Raw genomic sequence first — 6,369 nt, 5'->3', positions numbered from 1 at the left:
CGCTGCAGAATCAGCGACGACACCCAAATCGCACCTTCTGCATGACCGCCTCCTTCTCTTGCTGCTGCTGATGATGCTGCTGCTGATGATGCTGCTGCTGATGATGCTGCTGCTGATGATGCTGCTGCTGATGATGCTGCTGCTGATGATGCTGCTGCTGATGATGCTGCTGCTGATGATGCTGCTGCTGATGATGCTGCTGCTGATGATGCTGCTGCTGATGATGCTGCTGCTGATGATGCTGCTGCTGATGATGCTGCTGCTGATGATGCTGCTGCTGATGATGCTGCTGCTGATGATGCTGCTGCTTCTGTTTGTCGCTGCTGCTGCTGCTGCTGCTGATGATGATGCCGACGATGATGATGCTGCGGCTGTTGCATGAGAGGCAGCGAGGGTCGACTGCAGGCGACTTGGTCGGGACGGCCCCAGGCTGGACGAGTCGCTCGTGCAGTAGCGGACGCAGCAGCAGGAGCAGCAGCAGCAGGATCAGGAGCGTTCAGTGCAGCTTCTTTTTCAGATGTAATCCGGGCCTTGATTACTTTACGTGGCTGCCCCGTTTAATAGTCATTTAATATCGCCGTTACTGCGACTACTACTGCTGCCACCACCGCGCCGCTTGCTCTTCACGTTATTGTTGAAACAAATCTCTCCCGTCCAGCCCGTCACGTCTTCCGAAAGATGCAATCCACGGCGCAAAAACCATTTGTTGAAATGTACTCGGGACACCACGTTTCCTTCTCGCTGCACGCGCCACGCGCACGGCTCATATATATAATAGAATAGATACACGGGCACACACACACACACACAGAGCCTACGTTTCGCTCGGGCGTATTCACACGCACATTCTTCGATCATAGACGTGGTTACAAAAGAATATAAAAATAACAACAACCGTTCAGCCTAAACGCCACCCTCACCTACTGCTGCTGCTGTTGTTGTTGTTGCCGCTGCTGCTTCTTCACTGAAGCCACGTCCATTATACTGCTGCTGCTGCGATCGCCAGGGATGAGGGTGGAAATGAGAGAAAGCATTGGACATGTGCAGCAGCAGCAGCGGCGGCAGCAGCAGCAGGGGAGAGAGCGATGGAGCGAGCTGGTCGAGGAGGAGGCGGAGACGCGTGCTGTGCGAGAGATGATGTCGGAGGGGCTATGCCGCTCAGCGCGCCGGCCGAATGCTAATTCTGCCGGAGTAGGCTCGACCCCAACCCCGACACACGCACACACACGCGCCCCCCTCTCTCTCTCTCTCTTAGAGGGGGGTTTCGTTTTTTTTTGGGGGGGGGGGAGGAAAGAGGTTGGGGGTAAAAGAAGGTGAGATGGGTAGAGAGTGAAGAAGAGGATGATAATGACCGTGGTGGTGATGGTGATACGGCGAGAGGGGGTCGCGAGGATTACCTATGAATTTGGAATTAGTGAATCGTGATGATAATGATGATGTCAAATGAGATTGGGATATAGAAAGTTATTCGGATGATGACGATGGTGATGATGATGTGAATTGTGCATTACGGAATTGGTGATGTGTATTGCACATTACGGATAAGATCATGATGATGATGATGTGAATTCTGCAATCTGGATATGACGATGATGATATCTGTCGTGCATTGAGGAAATTATTATTTTGTGAAGAGATGATAAGATACAAAAAAGTTGTCGTAATGATGATGTAAATTACGCATGATGGAATTGGTGATGTGAAGAGATGATAAAAGAGAAAAGTTATTGGAATGATGAATTACGCATGATGGAACTATCGATTATTTGAAAATAAACTGGGATTTGATGATTATGCATTATAGAAAAATCATTATCGCAACGCTTTATTACCCCTGGTGGCGATAATGATGATGATCATAATAACGATGTTAACAATGGGTATAATGACCATGATGTTCACAATGATGTTCATAACGTTTATGACCATAATGATGTTATCATGATGGAGTTGTCTGTGGCGATAACGACGTTCAAGATGGCTTTCATGATAATGATGATCAATCATAATGATACGTGATATTGGTTTGTGGAAACAAAACACCGATCGCATTTAATGCGTTATTACGAGTTCTCCATCCATCTTGAAGATTAAATAATAGATGAGTGAGCACTAACATAACGTGTCATCACGTCACATGATATATATAGTTCAATGTAATGCACTACACTACGGCGGGTTGGAGAGCTCTTCATCCAGCAGCGGATCGACCATGGCTTCACTCCACGACATCTGTGACGATATTTTGGTTGTCGTCGTGACCCCCACCCTCCCCCAAACCAGCCCCACCCCTGTGCTCAAGGGAAGGGGCGCGAACTTAAACAGAAACAAAAAGGCGGGGCCTAAAATAAGAATAATAGGCGTGTCCTAAAAAGGAAAGTAGCAGCGTCGAAAGAAGAAGCGGAACCAATGGGGCGGCCTGATTCAGGCAAGGGGTGGGACCTTAATCAGGGAAGAGGCGGGGTCTAAAGAGGAGTAGGTGGGGCCTAAATCATGGAAAGGGCGAGGCTTAAAAAGGAAAGGTGCAGGGACTTAGGAAATGAGCAGGCCCGGGTATAAAGAAGGGACAGGGCCTGTAGAAGTTGCAATTCTCTGTTGAGTTAAAAGTATAGAGTCAGAAAGGCCACCCCACAGGCCAACACGCAAACTTCGTCTCAGTCGAATGGGGTTCACAAAACCACACTTAGTGACCACCTCCCTCGGCAGCTGTGCTTATGATCATCATCATGCACAACCATGTTTGTCTCAATCCACTGCTGGATGAGGCCATGTTTGCTTGCGGTGGGGCAGGGTGTGTGTGTATTATTGTGGCCTTGTGTGTATATGGTGGGGCTAAATGTGTGCGTGGTGGGGCTGGGTGTGGTGTGGCTGCTACTCTGGTTATGTAAGCGGAAGGAGCCACTCTGCTCCTCGCCATTAGCATTCGCCTCGTAATCCGAACAGAAGCTGCTGCTGCCTCCCGACCCAAACCCCCAAAATCCGAGTCGTCGCTCAGCCTCTCCAGCCTGCCCTGCTCTCATTCTCACCATTCGTTCAGTCACTTATTCATTCATTTTCTCATTATTCACTTAATGGTGAATAAATTACTCAACTTACTCCTTTACGTATTTATTCGCTCACTGGTTCCCCCCTTTTTCATAATTCGATACGTCATTAATTGCCTCGTTAATTAATTAAATCATTAATTGATTAATCAATGCACTAATCTCTCAGTCATTCGCTCATTGACCACTTAGTGGTGTAGCTTCAGTCATTCTGTCGTGCATTCATTCACTCCTCTACTCATTTGCTTTTTCACTTTTCCATGGATTCACTTGTTAATTTTCTTATGCGCGCTCATTCATAAACCTTGTGATTGACTCTGGTGGTGTGGTTGTGCATTTCTCTGTTTGCTTTGCAAAGATACAAATCAAATCGCCTCCTGTGCTTCAATGGGCCTGGGCCGAAAGAAAGGGAAAATTCACATTCCGATTGTGGAATCCAGTCCGCTCCACGAGACAAACCGCTGTTGACCAACCCACATTGTGGCACTCACTCGCCTGGTATACAGGAGGTCGTTGGTTCAAATCCCAACACTGACGCCTGCATATTTGGAGTTTGCGGTGTCTCTCTCGTGTGGAATTTGTTCTGGGTCATCCGATTTACCGCTCCACATTTAGAAACAGGTTTTTAGAGTATGTGGCTGCTATACATTTCCACGCGATAAGCCACTTCGTTAATCTATCATTTGTTATAGCCAGGCCACTTTTGAAAAACAGCTACATAGCTCAGTGGGCCTTACCTGGTAAAAAAAAAAAGTTTAGTTTATAGTTTATCGACACCCTCTAGGGTTTGATTGGCTGAATCGAACCTCAACCTGCATTCTTCCAAGTTCACATCAGCAGTTGAGTTCATCCCACATACGTGCAGTCGCAGGTGGTTGTTGTCAATTCCAGTGATGCACAATAACTACTGAAACGTAGCACAAATGTCTTCCAAAATACGCGTATTCCAAAACGATATATTTTTGTGGACTTTGACGTCGCAGAGGGTCGATAAATTGGCTTCACTTCAAGGGCATTCTCAGCCTAAAAGTTAAAACATCGGCGCTCTCAGTCTCGCGCCGAGCACTCGCAGATCAACCATGGCCCATCGTCGGTTGACCGAGTAGTTCGCCTCCCGGGGGACGTGACGCTAACGCCAATAGGAGGCGTGGACAAACATCCCACGAGCCGATGACTCTTGACCGCTGTCAATCAAACTGCCGGATGAGTGGCTTCTTCGCGCCGTTACGGGTGGGTTTTGTGGCTCGGTTTGTTCGACCATACTTCACCACGCCGGTCTTCGCGGGATTGGTGAAAGCGGGGGAGGGGCACATGTGGGAGGCACGGAGGTGATAAAAGTACGGTACAACACCGGGTGAAGGAAGACACTCCCCGTAAAAGGACACGCGATGTGACATTTCATGTAACCTGGACAACAACGCCATCCGCTGGTGGCTGGGAGAAGTCTTTATAAAATTCATGGGGATGCAGTGCCGGATTAAGTTAGTGCGGGGCCTGTAGCATATGCTATAAAGGGCCCTAAAAAAAGCACATACATATTAAAACACACATTTTGTACTTGCATAGCAAATAAATTGTATTTTTTCATTCGCTATACAGCCAGATAATACGACAAATCGCTAGCCTTAAACACCCAGTCGTTCGTAAAAGTTGAAGGCGGTATAGTACTATAGTAATAGAGCAAGTGCAGAATCACTGAACCGGAATTGATTGCTTGAAAGCATTTAGCGTGGGGCCCTTGAAAGTGCGGGGCCCGTAGCTGCTACATATGTGCCACGAGGATAATCCGGCACTGTGGAGATCCAATCTCTCATCTCAACCTCGAGATGTGGATCGATCCTTCTCTGATGGTCGGACAACAACAGCCGTGTTGAACTTCTTCAAATCAATTTTCAGATTGTTCGCAAGCAAGATATAGAATTACATGGTACCGCTTATTGTAACTAGCATCAGTACAGAACGTTCGTCATCGTCATCAGCCGTGGTCAATCCACTGTTGGATGAAGGCCTCTCAATCCTCAATCCGTCACCATCTCTCGCGATGCCGACACCTGCACACTACAAGGAGATTATTGTATCGCTCCGTCTCCTTGGCTGACGTCTTACAGCTCTCGGACGCATTTCTATTCCTCGGCCGCTGGGATATTTTAATTTTAAATTACAGTAATCTAAAAATAAGTGCGTACAATTTTACCTGAATTAACAGCACAGAGTGGTAAGATTGCAGGAAGCCAGAACACGTCAATCTAAATAATTTCCCCTGCGGCTGATTACATAATGCGGAACAAAGATCCCTTTAAAGTATTAACAGACTTTGGGGGCAGGTGCTGTTTGCGAGCACCTATGAAGGCCGGCACGATGCACGAAGAGGTGGGGTGGCCAGCACCACGGCCGGCCGTCTTTGTCTCCCTGGTGGCGATGTTTACACGTCGCACCCAGGTAAACCATTTGAGGCCGAGTCGACCTAGGGGAGGCCCAGGCCTGGTTCAGAGACTCGTCATTGGTGTTAGCCGTGAGCGGGAATCGAACTCGGGTCGCCAGATTCGTAGCACAGCGCGCTAACCCCGACGCCACCGCTCCCCACGTAACACACCAATTAATCGACATCTGAAAAAAGAATCAGACAATGCAATTACTTCACGTATCCGTCTCTCCACATGAAGACAATCAAAGTATTTCCTGCACAATCCACGCTCAGCCGCACAACCTTCTGCAGAGAGCGCAATAATTTCAGCAGCGCTTCTTCAAATCCAAGCCAAGCGCTGATGATGATCGCAGAGGCAAAGTTCACCGGCATTGATTCAAGCGAGCCTGACTGCTGATGAGACACCGGCTTAGTGTTTCGCTTTTGTATTTCAATCAGTGCCGCTGAAATGATGCACTCCCTGCAGGGTTGTGTAAGGGGCCGTCCATAAATGAAATCAAGCACCTGGGGGGGGGGGGGGGGGGGGTCAGACATTTGTGACGATGTGTGACGAGGGTGGGGGGGGGGTTTGAGAAATGTGACATCACATCAAAATGCGCAACTTTAAGTAATTATAAACACGTTCTATTTAATTAAATAGACTTTTAAATAAATGTTTTCTCCTACAACATCAGAGTGCAGCACCACATTAAATACGCACTACAATGACAATAGTTTAAAGAGCTTTAAAGCATGATTTATTTTGGGGGGGGGGGGGGGCAGAGCTTTGTGACGTCATATTTGAGAGGGGGTCTGACATTTTGTGACGCCGTGTGACGAGGGAGGGGGGGGGGTCAAAAATCGTCCAAAATCGCGCGACGTCATTTATGGACGTCCCCTAAGACGGACTTTTATGTTTTT

This window comes from Lampetra planeri, chromosome 13, assembly GCF_965212315.1.
Source record: "Lampetra planeri chromosome 13, kcLamPlan1.2.h2, whole genome shotgun sequence".
NCBI classification, from domain to species: domain Eukaryota; kingdom Metazoa; phylum Chordata; class Hyperoartia; order Petromyzontiformes; family Petromyzontidae; genus Lampetra; species Lampetra planeri.
The sequence above is the reverse complement of the archived record's forward strand: the minus strand, read 5'-3'. Positions refer to the sequence as shown.